Source organism: Triticum dicoccoides, chromosome 4A (assembly GCF_002162155.2).
Source record: "Triticum dicoccoides isolate Atlit2015 ecotype Zavitan chromosome 4A, WEW_v2.0, whole genome shotgun sequence".
Lineage (NCBI taxonomy): Eukaryota > Viridiplantae > Streptophyta > Magnoliopsida > Poales > Poaceae > Triticum > Triticum dicoccoides.
Genome location: NC_041386.1, coordinates 569,746,385 through 569,762,522, shown reverse-complemented (window position 1 = coordinate 569,762,522; position 16,138 = coordinate 569,746,385).

Sequence of the window (16,138 nt, the reverse complement as noted above, 5' to 3'; positions counted from 1 at the left end):
ATTGGGTATTCTAACTCTGACTATGCTGGTGATCGTGTGGACCGCAAGTCAACATCTGGTACATGTCATTTCCTCGGACGATCCTTGGTCTGTTGGTCCTCGAAGAAACAGAACTGTGTATCACTGTCTACTGCTGAAGCTTAGTACATTGCTACTGGTTCTTGCTGTGCACTACTGCTATGGATGAAGCAAACTCTCAAGGACTATGGCGTCAACGTGAAGAATGTGCCTCTCCTCTGTGACAATGAGAGTGCCATCAAGATTGCTCACAACCCAGTTCAGCGCTCGAAGACAAAGCACATTCAGATTCGTCATCATTTTCTTCGTGATCATGTGTTGAAGGGCGACATTTCTATTGAGCATGTGAAGACTGAAGAATAGCTAGCCGATATCTTCACAAAGCCCTTGGATGAGAAGAGATTTAGCAAGTTGCGGTGTGAGCTAAATATCTTAGAGTCTTCGAATGTTCTTTGAAAAGGACACTCATCCTAACACTTATGCAAAATTGACTTAGATGTGCAAGACATGAAGAAACGTTTTTCTTCAATCAATGAAGAATAACACTCTAAGTGTGAAGAAATTAACGAAGAATTTGATTCTCAGAACCCTACAACAATTGGACGCGGTGTCTGAAATCATCATTCTTATACGGTGGGTCACGCCACCACCAAAAGTTGAAAATCTTCAATTTGAGTTTTTTTTCTCAGTTTTGAAATTCCTCAGTTGTACAAATTCTTCAACTTTTCAAAATCTTCACTGGATCCATCGTTTTTCTTCATTGGCTATATGTGTATTTGTGTTTATGTCCTCTACAACATTCACTTATGGCTAATTCTTCAAGTTGGTTTTTCTGCTAAGTGAATGTGATCGGACCCTTCCCCCTCTATGCTATACTCAACCCAATCTATTCACATACTCTTCATGTGCGTTCTATTTGAAACTCGTTCAAAATCTTCACTATGTCCTTGTCATCTGAAAAATTTGTGAATGCAACGTTAAAACTTATCTTATCCAAAATTTTCGATTTTGCCCCTCAAACCGTTCCTCATCCCATGATACATTTTTCCATTCACCCACGATCTAACACGATCTCTACTTCACATTACGTGGGTGACACATGTCACGTGAAGGAGAAGGGTCAGGGGCACGTTCGTCCAAAATCTTCGGGCAAACAGTTTTTCACCATGGCTATAAATACCCCCTCTCCCCTTCCTCACTTCCTTTACTCCGCTCGAACTCTCTCTTCCGCTCAATCTTCTCAAACCCTAGCGCCGCCGCTACTCCATCATCGCCGGTGAGGAAGAGCTTCACTGCCTCGACCTCGTCGCTGTCGTACTCGCGCCGGCCGCGGAAATCTTCACCCCGCCGCCGCCGTAGACGTCTTCCTCCGCCGAGTTAGGGCGTGGAAGATCCACACAGACGAACTTCACCTCTACACCTCACTGTTCATCGTGTTCTTCATCCAGGGTAAATTAAAAGTTACATTTACTGCCCTCTTTGATTCGGATGTTTTCTCCAAAATCTTCAAAGGTGTTTTTCTTCAAATCCTCACACACTAAAACACCTCACAAGTCATCTGTTCTTGATTTGTTTCTCTAAGCATCATTTTTCTTCAAGATTCCTCAATTTTGTGGATCTTCGATCTATACAACTCTGGAACCTAAGACAAAGAACGCTTAGTGAAATTCTCCAAGACTCATCTGGTCAAATTCCTCAAACTTGTTCTTTTTGAAAAACCTTCTGAGAACGCATATGACCTCTCTAAATTCCTCGCAACTATACTCTATTCACAGGTACTCATGTCCGCTGCTGAATCTCTAGGTTCTCATCAACTTAACTCATTTGCAGCGTTCCTCGAAGAAAGTTGCATACTTCTTCAGAGAATTCGATTGTTCAAATTCCTCAACTGAAGAAAATGGCTGACGGTAAAAGTCCACAGAAAGGAGGAAAGAAGCCTGAGGTCATGACTGCCTTTGAGATCCCTGATGACATCTATGTTGGGTACTGCACACCTCCTGAGGAAGATAAAAATCAGCGCAAGGTGCGCATTCAGAAGATAGAGAGGAGATGGGCAAGAGAATGGAGGGAGTACAGGTATGTAACTCCAAAGTACATGAAGAAATTCGCACACAACCCTCCATGCCGAAGAGCTCCATTGGCTCCTGGCCAAGTAGCAGATCCCACCAACATCAAACGCGGTGAGGACTTTCCTGAAGAATGGGCCAAGCGCCAGGCCAAGTTGGCCAAACAAGCAAAAGAAGCAGTGAGGAAATTCAATGAAGACTCTGCTGCTGCTACTGCCACTGAGGCCTCTGTCAAGCCTAAGAAATCAATGGAAAAGAAGCCTGCGCGCAAGCCAAGTGCTTCACCAACAGTGCCCTCAAGGCCAAGTTCCTCAGCTATGCCCTCACGGCCAGAATCTTCAAAGTCCTCAAGGCCAATTCCTCATGCTGCTCCTGCTCCTCCAAAGTCATCAGCTCCTCCAAAGTCCTCATCTGTTCCGACAAAGTCCTCAGCACCTGTGCATCTTGCCACGTGCCAAAGGACTACAGGCATCTCCATTGCCTCAGGTGTCTCAGCAAGTTCCTCAGCTGCACCAAACTCTTCAACGGGACCCTCTCTGCCGAAGACAAAGGCAACTGCTGGACGAGGTCCTCGCCCTAGTCCTAAGAAGAAGCAGGTCGCCTTCCAAGTGCCGACTGAAGAAGACGAAGCTGATGATGATGATGAACTTGTAGAAATCATCAGAGATAGGAAAGTCAGGGCCGCTAGAGCCAAAGGCACAAATGTGCCACTGCTTTTGGATCCAAGATTGATCCTCGATTACATTGATCTCTGGCATAAGGACCCAAACACTCCTATGCCTGATTTCAATCTGACTCCTGATCAAAATCACATGCTGGCTCATTTCATCCAAGAAGAGAAATGGAAATTTGAGAGGGCCAGGTAGATCAAGAAAGCGCAGTACAAGAAGGAGAAATTTCTGAAGAACAACGTTGTCTCCATGACAACTGATGAACTCATAAAAGTCCAGTCTGAAATCAAAACCCTCAGTGATGATTTCAATGCCTACTATGCTAATTGGCAAGGAGCCAAAGTCAGGTTTGTTAAACTTACTGAGAAGTTCACCAATGTTGCAGCCCCATCGCAATAAGAAATTCCTCAAGCTGAAGCATCCGCTCAGCAAACTGAAGAACATGCCAGCACTGTCGATGACTTTCAGGCTGCTTAAGAAAATGTGAGTTCCAGGGCTGATGACTTCATTCCAGCCGCTGAAGAAACTGCCAGGGCATCCACTAGTGGTGCGCCTGAAGAAACTGAAGAAGTCGGGGCAACTGCATCAGTTGCTCCTAAAGAACATCAACCAGATTCCTCTGCTCCTCCTACGCCTACACCAACTCCGATCCTTCCATCTGCATCAGATGTGAAGAAGACCAAGGCTGCAGAGCGTGCAGCAGTGAAGAAAAGGAAAGCATCAGCTGCTTCAGATTCTTCAGCTCCAAAGAAGATGAAGCCTATGACAAGTTCATTTGCAAATCCAATTGATGTTGTTCCGATCTCAACCATGCCATCAAAGGACCTTGTTCCTTTCGGTGAATAATATGAGATCCCTAGTGGATCTGATGAAGAAAATCATTTTGTTGCTTCGTCAGAGCAGATTGATGAAGAAATTGAAGTGGATGTGATCCCTTCAACACCTGTTGTCTCCTCGCCCATGCCTCAGTTCACAGCTGAAGAGGCTGGCGTTGAAGAAATGGAAGATAAAGATGTGGATATTGGAAGTACTACACCAGTGATGAATGATGATTTTTGGGAAAGTCAGCACCCCAATTCTCCACTCTTCACCCCTCTACAGCAAATTCCTCAGTCCCTTGCACCAACCGTTCAAATGGGCTCTGAAGAAACGCATCCCACCTCATCTGTATGTGAAGAAATTCCAGCCACTAGTGCTGAAGAAACTGTTGCTGCTGATCACTTGAACACGCAGACTGTCACTGAAGAGGAACCAAAAATTCCTCAGCATGAAGAACCTGAGATTGCGATTCCTGAGGTTCTGATGCAACTCACTGACACTCCCCTGCCCAAGCCAAAGGATCCGTTCCCATGCAATAAAAAAATTCAAGGTTGAAGATTTCTTTGGCGAGCATGTATTCTTCATAGACTACAACCCATATGATTCTGCTCGCATAAGGAAGAGGCGTTTCTGGACTGCTAGTCAAGCTAATTTTTATTCCTCAGTGTTGTTTAACAAAGACAAAGTCTTCGATCATGCACACATTCCTCATGTGGATATGGAATCTCTGCCATGCTTCGAGCCAGTACTCAGTGTTCTTCATGACGCTAGACTGTTAAATTTCTGCACTGACATATGTGATTGGAATGAAGAACTCATTCTTCAATTCTATGCGACGCTGCACATCACAGGAGATTCTGAAGATGTGAACTCATGGGTGCTGGACTAGATGTCTGAAAACACTCATTACAAGGCACCAGCTTCTGAATTGCTTCGTGCCCTACCACTCAGTCCTCCCCTTGAAGCTGCTCGATGTGTCTACAACGAACCTAAGCTTACAAATCATTACATGCAAGTGCTGATGAAGCCTTTGAAGCCAGGGCAGGCCCCATGAACCAAATTCCTCGTCAAGGAACTACTGTATGTGCCTCGGACTGTCTATCGCATTATGACGAAGACATTGAGTCCTATCAAAGGCCACGACTCAAATGATGAAGAAGTCGTTGGCATCATGAATAATCTGCTTTTCAATATCATTCATGGAGTCCCCGTCAACTTCCATGATTTCTTCATGAGGACTCTGGCCAATATCGCTATGTCACCGTTTGAGCTAAAGCCTTATGCACCTTGGATTATGAGATTCATCAGAACAAGGTCTTCACTCAACTACAAAGCTAATACACTGAACCACTGCAGCTACTTGCCTCCAATTGAAGTCCTCAAACGGACATTTTCCTCAGCTGATGACAAGGGCAAGGCCGCTGCTGTTATAGATGAAGGCATTCGTCCATTGGATGGTCAATTTCGCAAGGCTGCATCCTACTCAACCAATGATGACTCTGCCACTCATGACTCTGCCGCCAACACAGCCAAGCAAAATCCTCAAGGCACAGCACCCAGGGTGATGACTGATCGTGAGCTACTCCTCAGTCTTCATCAGAAGGTTGCTCGCAATCATAAATGGGTCAAGAGATAGTTTGGTTCAATACTTCACAACATGACCTCAACCCATAATGTAGTGAAGAAAAATCAATACTACCTCCATGAAACCTTCAATCGTACGTGGGTTGTTTTGTCTCATGTCTACAGCGAAGAAGATCTGAAGAAAATGGGTCTCAAGGAAGTCTTTGACTGGTCTGCACCTCCACCGAAGAAATATAAGAAGGTCAGGTTCCTTCCTTGGTGGCCAGCTTCTATTCTTCATCTCACGACACTGATGAACATGAAGACTTGGACGACACTGCGGCAGGCCCTACTACGACAAACGACCCCGACAACGCTAGCGCTCCTTCATCAACTTGATATTCTTCAGGGGCGTTAGTCCTCATTTTCGATCCTTTTGGTCATTCGATGACAAAGGGGGAGAAATTTGAGTTAGTCTTCAAGCGGGTCTACTATATGGGCGTTTTTTGCTAAGTTACCACTCTCGTTCTTCTGAAACTTTATTGGATCGAGTTGTAAACTTAAACCCGATGGTGCTCTGATACTTTTGATGCGTTATTCTGCATGCTTATTCCTCGTTAATATTATTGCACGCATGCTGAATTTCATCAGTCACCATATTTCATCATGCAATTCAAATTCTTCATATTATATTTCAAATGCGTGTATGAATTACAAGATATTGGGGGGGATCTCCATGATTCAACTCTTCAAGTGTGCATTGCTTCAAAAGCAAACTCCTCACTATGCACATCTTCATGGGGAGTTCTTCTATATCTTGCTATCAAATTACTCAATATCAGTATTTACACTTCATATGTTTATCCCCGTTGAAAACTTAACCTATATTGTCATCAATCACCAAAAAGGGGGAGATTGTAAGTGCATCTAGTGCCCCTTAGTGATTTTGGTGTATTGAAGACTTATAGGTTAAGGGACTAATGTGTTTTCGAGTGTACACAGGTCTATAAGCCTATGAGGAGTTTGATATTTACAGAGAAAGTCGACCCCTAAAAATGAAGTTCTTCGACTGAAGACTTCGGATTTCTGAAGACTTTCTGAAGACTTTGAAAGTGAAGAAATTGGTGTAACCTTGAAGACTTGGTATTCATTTGAGGAACATGAAGCGTGAAGACTTTTGTTTTCGTTGTTTCATTTTCTCTTTCTTGAGTCATAGGAAACACCGTACTGTTAAAGGGGGTCGAGGAAATACTAAGGAAAAATTTCCAAGTGATGCTCAACTCAAAATCCTACACCTTCCAATCCCTTCGAGTGAAGCCACTGGAAATCTCATACAGTTCAGTCAATTTCTTCACTGACAGAGACGAAGTTCTTCTGGTCTCTGAGGAATTTGTTCTGACTGAGGAGTTAGGAATTCGCCAGTGCGGATTGCCTACACAGTGAGGAACATGATAGCCCTGAGGAATTTGAACCTCAAATTTCCGACCGTTGCTGTGCTGCGCGCCAGCTGTCCCAAAATATCTTATCCACCTAACGGTCATATCATGAAGGGCATTTATGTCTTATCATGTCGGGCTGCTCCCTAGGCTATAAATAGCCGCCCCCTACAACCACTAGCTGGTTGGCTGCTCCGAGAGAAACTGACACTTGTCATTTGAGAGCATCCCATCCTCCGAGGACTTTGAGCTAAAATCATCAAGTGAGGAAAACCCAAACCCAAACACCTACAAACCCAAAGTTATTGAGCATCACTAAAGTGATTGATCCTGCGTGGATCTGACGCTTGTTACCTTTGAAGACTGTGCTTCTTCCAGACGGTTAGGCGTCATGGTCTAGAGCATCCAAGAGGAATTGTGGATCGCCGAGTGACCGAGTTTGTGAAGGTTCGAAAGTCACCTGAAGACTTACCACAAGTGATTGGGCGAGGTCTGTGTGACCTTAGCTCAAGGAGAATACGGTGAGGACTGTGTGTCCTCAGGTTTAAATACCTAGCCGCTCCAACCAGATGTACAACTAAGACAGTAGTTGGAACGGGCCTACCAAATCATTGTCTTCACCAAGCCAACTGGTTCTATTTCCTCAACTCTTTCATTCCCACATTACCGTGTTGTGTGCTTGTCATATCTGTGTTTGAAGACTTTGACTGAAGACTTTCTCAATTTCCTCAGTTCAATTTCTTCAGTCTATTTGTCTTCATCCTGTGCTATCATGTGATTATGCTTTCTGTACTATGTGCTTGTCTTCGTTTCATCATGATGACTATGCTTGTCTTCTATTATGTTTACTTCTGAGTACTTATTCCGCTGCAAGTAGTTCTTCGCTAAGGAATTTCCTCACTAGCAAATCCTCAGTGAAGAATTCATAAAAATCGCCTATTCAACCCCCTCTAATCAATATAACGCACTTTCAGGAATCGGCAACGCGCAGACTAATACGAGAAAACTGAGAAAAAGTTATGTGCAAAGTAAAAAAGAATCGGAGGGAGTATTGTCGCATATGCACACACCCTTCTTTCATTAGTTTAGATGAACCATTGATGATCAATTCGGACCAGTGCATGCGATTAAAATTAATTTTACCTAAATAGATGGTGCAGAATAAACTACAACAACTAGATTTGCAACCACGGGATGCTGACGATATCTTCAAAGAACATTGCAACAGCAACTAGGCTTCACAGCAACATATGGTAAGCCAGTGTGTTTTAGTACATGTGAAATGTAATGCGAGTGGGCTGCTTTCTTGGCTTGTGCCCTCAACGTGTAATCCTACCGAATTACAAATAGTTTAGTTGTCTGCTTTGTTGTATTGCTTGATCCAAATGCTTATTTGTTGTTACGCTATACCTGAGTTGGCCAATATGTCAGCAGTGCCTCCTGTACTATCGTAAAGAAACGCATGCCTATTTCATTTGAGTCCTTAACTTTTCCTCTCAACTTCATCACAAGACTGTCTTTGTAGTTTATATGAGGCCACACTGTTAAGTGCTTTCTCAGATTATTTCAACTGCTTAGATGCCTTGGCAACTAAAATATAGCAGTTGTACACTCCCTTTCAACTAGGGATGTCAACTGGGTCCGGTTTAATCCCGATTAAAGTCCACTAGTGGTATGATAGTTCAAAAGAGTTTTTGTTTTTTAGGAAAATGAACTAGGGAGGTAGCAAAAACTAACTAGATGGGACTGGCGGATTTCGTTTATTTTCCACTTACATCCCTAGTTTCATCTTCCCATTTTAATTTATTTTCGGCTGATGCTGGTTTGAACCATTTAAATATAGTTTGCCATGCTCGACAATAATTCGTCTGTCGTTTACCATGTAAGCTTACTGCCTAGATCATACGATAACTATCTCTTACTGATGTCCAACGGAAACCTTTCAGGATGCCATTCACACTAGGACACAATGTACAACCGCAGAATCTATTTGTGGAAGCAGTGCGCCATCCATGTTACCAGATGGTAGCAGTTCATAGGCAACACCGCCGGAGAGCAGTCTGAGCACAGATATTATAGTGCTTGAGGCTCTACTAGAGGCAGAAAGAGATGGTGTGGCTGCCATGAATGAGGTAATATTTATCTTGAGGCTGGAAATTATGGAATTAGTGGCACGCATTATGCAAGCAACCCAAGAATTGGAGGAAGTAAGAATGTTGCATTTGAAGACGGAGGAGGTCCTACTGTTTCTGCTATCTGAAGCCCAAGATAATCCCGGTTCTTCTTTAGATACCAGTTGAAATTTTCATTAGATTATTGTACTTGCATGTTGTGTCATGTCTCTGAATGGATTATGTTGCAAGACCCCCTATGTTGTCGATGTGATGTAATGATCCGAATTTTTTAGGCGAGGTAATCCTCAGTACTTGTATGATTGACATAAGGTGAACTATTTTTCATGTGAGCATATTGTATTGGATGAAATAACTGTTTGACTCAGAGTGTATCCAACCTACTGAATTCGAAGATCACGACATTTCTAAATCATAATCATATATAAAGGTGGAATAAATCTTTGTTGTGGTTTTGAAGAAATAAATAACAAAACGTATAATTATCTATGGATATTCGTAATCGAATACAAATTGGATTTGAATTTAGTTTGCCAGGTCCCAGGGCAAACGTGAATGCTAATTCTCCCAAGTTTTGAATGAAGCGGCTAAACACCCACTATAATTTGTGGGCTGCCCGAAGCAAGTGTTTGCAAGATGGAAATTACTGTCTACCCCTGACACTTGACATCCTTATCGACAGGATTTACACTGCTGTCGATAGGGGTAGACTAGTAACTTCAATCAGACGTGACACGACGGCCTCTGAGCCCATTCAGACACGGTGGGCGCCAAACATGGGTGGAAAAACACATTTGATTCAAGCTCGTCCGAAAGACATGTGTCTCTTCCTCCATTTCCTCATTCATACACGGTGGGCGGCAAAACAAACTCTCCTTGTCCGAAATCGATGTAGGCTTATATTTTAAATAGGTGCAGATGTGTAACTTCCATCAGACGTGACACAACCGCCCTACCTGTTAGCCCCGTTCATACACCGTGGGCGGCAACCGTGGGCGGCAAAACACCCTCTCCTCGCCCGAAATCGATGTAGGCTAATATGTTAAATAGGGACAGATGTGTAACTTCCGTCAGACGTGACAGAACCGCCCTACCTGTCAGCCCCGTTCATACACCGTGGGCGCCAACCGTGGGCGGCAAAACACCCTCTCCTCGCCCAAAATAGTTACCGGCAAATATTTGGGAGATGCGAGATTACCGTCCTATCCCCAACCGACGCGATGTCCGAAATTTTAAACGGGGGATAAGTTCGTAACTTTCCCCCATTTCAGAGAAGCGCATCCCAAAGTTTGAGATCCCCCCCTCCATTTCCCCATTCATACACCGTCAGCGGAACGACAACCTCCGCACTGCGGCCGGCCTCCTCCGTCCGCCACCCCATCGTCCACCTTGCCGGAGCCGCTACCCCTACCCCGTCGTCCACTGCAAGAGATGGACGTCTCTCATCCACGGCGCTGGACCAGGATCCTTTCATCGCCTCCTCTCACTTCATCAACGCCGTCGTCCACCTTGCCGTTGCCGCTCCTACGACCGCCCCGTCCACGGCAACAGGATATATCCCCCGACCCGGCAGTCTGCCGTCTAAAGTCTTCTTCCCCGCCGCCGACAGCCATCGCACCCGCATCACCCTCAACGTATCAGCATAGGCCTACACGGCGTCGCAAGAGAGGTGGTACTCTTCCATATGTGCTTAAGTTATTGATCTCACCCGGAAAATAGATCGTAATTTATTTACTATACTTTTCTTGCCCGTACCAAATCGTAGTGGCTAGTTGAAAGCAAACATTGGTTGTGAAGTAGCTTTGTCCGGTTTGCACCTTTAGATCCGCCATGGCACGGGCACTATACTCGTAAAGCTTATGATTTCCCCCCTTTATATTCACTACCATCATTGTAGGTGCTTCGTGTCGTGCTAGCACTGCTCCTCAAGACCTCAACCCAAAGCTTACATGTTGAAATACGAATCTGATATGATGCTCATATCACTAAAACAAAGAACGTTTAATTGGTCACCTAATGTTCCTATATTCGTTTCGAAAAGCATGTGCGCCACCCACTGGTCCAGCTAGTTCCACTTTCCTGATTTTTCTCTTGATGCTTAGGGTTTTCCCCTTTTATCTACTCTACTATGATCTGCGTAGGTGCTTTCTGTCGTACTAGCATTACTCCACCGTTCAAGCTAAACAACACAACACTTAGAATTCGAAAGCTTAGTTGTTCAAATATGATTGTGATATGATACTGATATTAGTTAACCGAAACATTTAATTGGTTAGCTAAAGGTCTCACTTGAGTTTCCAAATGCATGTCGCTACATATAGAGAGACAGCATAATTGCATTTCTTTGTCACTTGTTGACCGTACTTTCTTGTCCATACCAAATCTTAGTTGTTATTTCAAAGCAAACATCGGTTGCTAACTACCCTTTGCGCGGTTTGCAGCTTCAGATCTGCCATCCCACTGCCATGGTCAACAATGTACTCATCATGCTTATGTTTTCCCCATTTTATGATGACCACATTTAGCCTACGTGGTTCATGTCGTAATAGCACTCCTCCACCCATCGAGCTAAACAAGCTTAGTTGTACAAATTCATATCTGATATTATTGCTGATATTAGTAAAACTGAGAGATGTTTAATTGGTTAGCTAAATGTTCCTACTTTAGTTTCGAAATGCATGTGAGCAACATATGGAGAGACCGGAAAGAATAGTATTTCTCTGTGCGCTCTGGTTCATCATGGGTGGCCAACCGACATTGTATTAAAAGACTTGTAATATCTTCAATATGCTTGCTCTTCTGCTCTTCTTTAAGATGATACTCTTCTCTTGCGGTCGACTGGTCAGGTCGAGTTGTTCTCCCTTAGTATATTTTGAATCTGTCAGGTCAGGTCGACTTGTTCTTCTTTACTATATGTTGAAGCTATCATCTGCGAAGTGTCATCACTTCTGGAGCTCTCATATTTTGAGTAGTAGGCCACATTATATTAATGCACACAACAAATTACAGCATGCATGGCATCTTTTAAAAGAATTGCAGAGATAGCACAAAGGGGTTTACAGGGAGGCGGTACTGGATTAGAATCACTTCTGCATTACAAAGAAAATCTCACTTGTTTTTATGTTTTCATGCATGTCAGATATTGAACATTATCAAAATGAATATGAGAATGGGCGCACGAGAGGAATATTGCAGAACGATCCACTGGCTAACAAACTTGGCATGGTGGAGGATGGCCTATCTTATTCACCCATCAAGGTGCTTGCTCTAACTTTGCAAAGTTGTATTGGTCGCACATATTTTGCTTCTAACTTCTTGCATTACTTCTACTTTGTTACACCATCTGCTTAGTTTAAGCATCATATATGAGTATATTCCATACCTATCCATTTTCTGTACCTATTCCATGTGTCGTCACACTATGTTTTTCCAGTCAAATGTTGTTCTTTTGTAATAGATGTCCAAAAGGAAGAGGGTGAGTGCAGATCCTCAAGGAGTACAAACTAGGTATTTGGAAAAGGTAGTGATACCTGTTAAATCAGATAGATCAGCAGCCACAGAAAACACAGGCCCAACTGTACCACACTTTACCCCTACTCCAGTGGCCAAACCCCTATTAGAACTGCTGGGAGCCCAGCGTCAGGTACTGTCTACGATATCAATTCAAAATTTGAACTCCTAAATTTCTGCTTGTGCCTTACCTTCTCTCTTGTATGAAAACTAATTTCAGATGAATCTCCTTGCTCAAAGGATCATACGATCTCAAAACAATAATGGGCTCTGCATTGCTCTTGTCAGTACCTCTCTCCCTTTTGCCTTGTAGCACTGTACTTAATTAATTGCTATTTGATTATGTATCATCAGTCTGCACCTGAGCTTCATTATCCTCTGTTTCTTCCAATATTATTTGATCTATATTTACTCTTTGCAAAATGTAGAATAATGGCAATGCTTATAAAGAATTTTCTTTGGGGAATTTATTGAATTATCATTCCATCAACATGGAGAAGGGCTTTGTCCAGCCCGTGTTAACATGTAATGTAAGTTCATCCTTCTCAAGCCTTCAAACTTTGTTCTAGTATAGATTAGGATAGGCATCATTTCCTCCACTGCTGTTTGCTTTGCTATTTACATCTGATTGGATGTTTGCAACAACTACCAGTTTCAAATTGTAGTTGTAAAAACATGTTCCTTATGTAGAACAGATCCATTTATGTGCTTATATAATTGTGAAACCTGTTACGTGTCTCCTTGTTTCTCTTTCAGACTCGTATCTCTTACGCCAAGCAGAACTTTAGGGAAGATAGTGAGCCAAACCATCTTGAGGACAACGAGATGACCCCAACGTCCTGTCTTGATGAAGATAGTGAGTTGAAGCTACTCACCAGCAGGTGTGAGACAACCTCTGTGCCTCAATCAGTTTGACTTCTTCAGTCTCAACTTAAAGTGGAAAGGCTTGCTTCAGCTCAGCTCCGACTTGAAGTCAAAGATGCAATGAAGATGTCAGAGGACTGACGTGCGCACCATCATGCCTTAAATCTAGTGTTGATGCATCTATCGTTGACACAACTGAGGTCTACTCAGCTTCTTCAGCTGTTTGGGGGGGCCCGACCTGGCCAGGCCTAGTGCCTTCTGAAGTGCTCTCAGTTTTGTATATTCTTTTGTCGGCGCGTTTATTTGCACTGGTGGCGAACTTTGATGCCCAGTGGATGTAATATGTGTGATAGCCGTGATAGCCTAGCGTAAGTTGCTTGCTTATTTATTTCCTTGTTGTCTTGTTTATTTGTTTGCTTCTAGTCATTGCAGTTCTTTTTCTGCGGTTTGCTAGTGGCTGCAATAACCTATTTTTTTAAAACTAGGCCTCAATAACCATGGGCTAATATGTACTGTAGTGACACTGGGCCTCCTACGGGCCATAGAAACAGTGGGCCTTCTATTGGCCGTAGAAACAATGGGCCTTCTACAGGTCGTATCATCAATGGGCCTTATATGGGCAGTATGATCGATGGCCAAACATGGGCCAATAACAGGCCACATTATGGCCGTAAACGGGCTAGAGTTGGAATCGTTTGTTCATGGGCCGACCATAACGGGCCATCGTTAATAGGCCGTATTTTATGACGCTATGAAAATGGCCCAACGTATCAACGGACCACAAACGGGCCGACTGTAACCACGGGCTGAATTTGGCCCACAAGCAGAAAATGATAGTAACGGGCCGTAAGTAAACGAATGCTGGAAATGAGCCCAAGAATAAATGGGCTCTGAGAAGGCCGAAAGATAACATGGGCTGGAAACGGCCCAACGGAATAACGGGTCGTTAATAGGTATAAAGTGATACACTGTTCATTACGGGCCAGTTTCACCACGGGCCGTTAATGGGTGTAAAGTGATACACTGTTCATTACGGGCCAGTTTCACCATGGGTCGTTAATAGGCCAAGAGTTACATAGGGCCTCATATGGGCCGAAATACGTCATGGGCCATACATGGGCCAGAAGTGAAAACGGGCTGGAATCATATTGGGTGGCCCAGATGACGCTACTGGGCCTAATTCGGATAGGGCGTAACGGGCCTTGGGTTAGCGGGCTGTAAATGGGCTATATGCGAATAGGCCATTAACAGGCTTTACATGGGCCGGCCCGCCACCTTTTGACCAAGTCAAACGGGCCGGCCTTTTCACAGGAATGGGCCTCTGTTGGGCCGTGCCACGTGTCGACGTATCATAGGCGCCTATCTGACCCACTGACGAGCTGACACGTGTTTCGTCCGGCCAATAAGAATTTTACACGTGGAAATTTCCCATTGGTCGGGGCTGTTAACGGGTTATCGGATCCAAAACCCGACCCGATAGCTTAACGGTGTTCCGTTACGGTGGATGCCACGTGTCAGTCACCCTTGACGAAAGCACTTCTGTGACGTGCGATTTATCGTCATGGAAGTGGACACTTCCGTGATGATAATTTTGGTAATGTCATGGAACACTTTTACGACAGCACAGGTATGACTATCTTGATTCTGTCATAAATTTGTCATGGATGTACATGCATGACAAAAAACGCGACCTACTGTGACAAACACGTATCATCACGGAAGTGTATTTTTTTGTAGTGTCTAGTGCCACCTCTAGTTAGTTTTGGAGTATTTACGACAAACTTGGTTGAGGGACTAATGTGTTTGTGAGAAATTGCAGGATAACACAGGTAGTAGTCCCTCACTGATTCGGTTTACCTACCAGAGATGACCCCTAAAAATGTATGAAGACATTTAAGACAATGGTTGTTCGTGAAGACATTCACGACGAAGATAATGACATGTGAAGACATTCACCTGAAGACTATGGAGTGCGAAGACATAGTTGTTTCGTAGTTTCCTTTTCTTCTTTATTGAGTCATAGGAACCACCGTACTGTTAAGTGGGGTCCAAGTGAACAAAGTCAGATGACTGATGTGATGCTCAACCAAAATCCTATGTCTTCGAGCGAAGATAATGAGAGCAAATCTTATCCTAAGTTGGATGAGTCAGCTTTGCTTGTAGACCAAGCGAAGCTGCCGCGTGTGTTTGAAATCTGACCGTTGGACACGTGTCGGTTCCTTAGTGACCCAGGGTCATTTCGGACATATCATGTAGGGTTGCCTCTAGGCTATAAATAGCCCACCCCCTACACCATAAACTGGTGGCTTCTTAGAGTTAGTACACGGCTTTTGTCGTTTGAGAGCAACCCACCTCCAAAGCCTTTAAGAGAGAGATCCTTGCGAGGACAAAGCCCAAAACACCCAGAGCCAAAGAGTGTTAGGCATCATTCAAGTCTTTTCTGTCCACGTGACCTGAAGACTTGTTACACTTGAGGACTGTGAATCCTCCAGCCGGTTAGGCATCGTGTTCTGAGCATCCAAGAGCCATTGTGGATTGCTAGTGAACGAAGTATGTGAAGGTTTGGAAGTCTACCTTGAAGACTTACCAGAGTGATTGGGCGAGGACTGGGTGTCCTTAGCTCAAGGGAAATAAGGTGAAGACACGGTCTTCTGAGTTCAATCTCAGCCTCCCTAACCAGACGTATAGTTGTCACAGCAACTGGAACTGGTCTACCAAATCCTTGTCTTCACCAAGCCACTGGTTCTATCTCTTACTTCCTTTACATTTCAGTTTGTCTTCATGAAGTCATTGCTTGCTTGCCTGATCTGTTTGACTTCACTGTGTGAAGACTATCGCCTGTTTGGCTTCATATTGTCTTCCATTCTGATCCATACTACCTAGCTGCTATTAGTCTTCGTTCTTTCACCATACTGTTTACTTGACTATGGCTTGTCTAGTGTAGTTCATCTTCCGCTGCATATCATATAGGATCATTACATCAGTTTGCGTTCAAAGACCTCGTGTTTTGAAGACTTACATAAAAATCTCCTATTCACCCCCCTCTAGTCGATAACTAG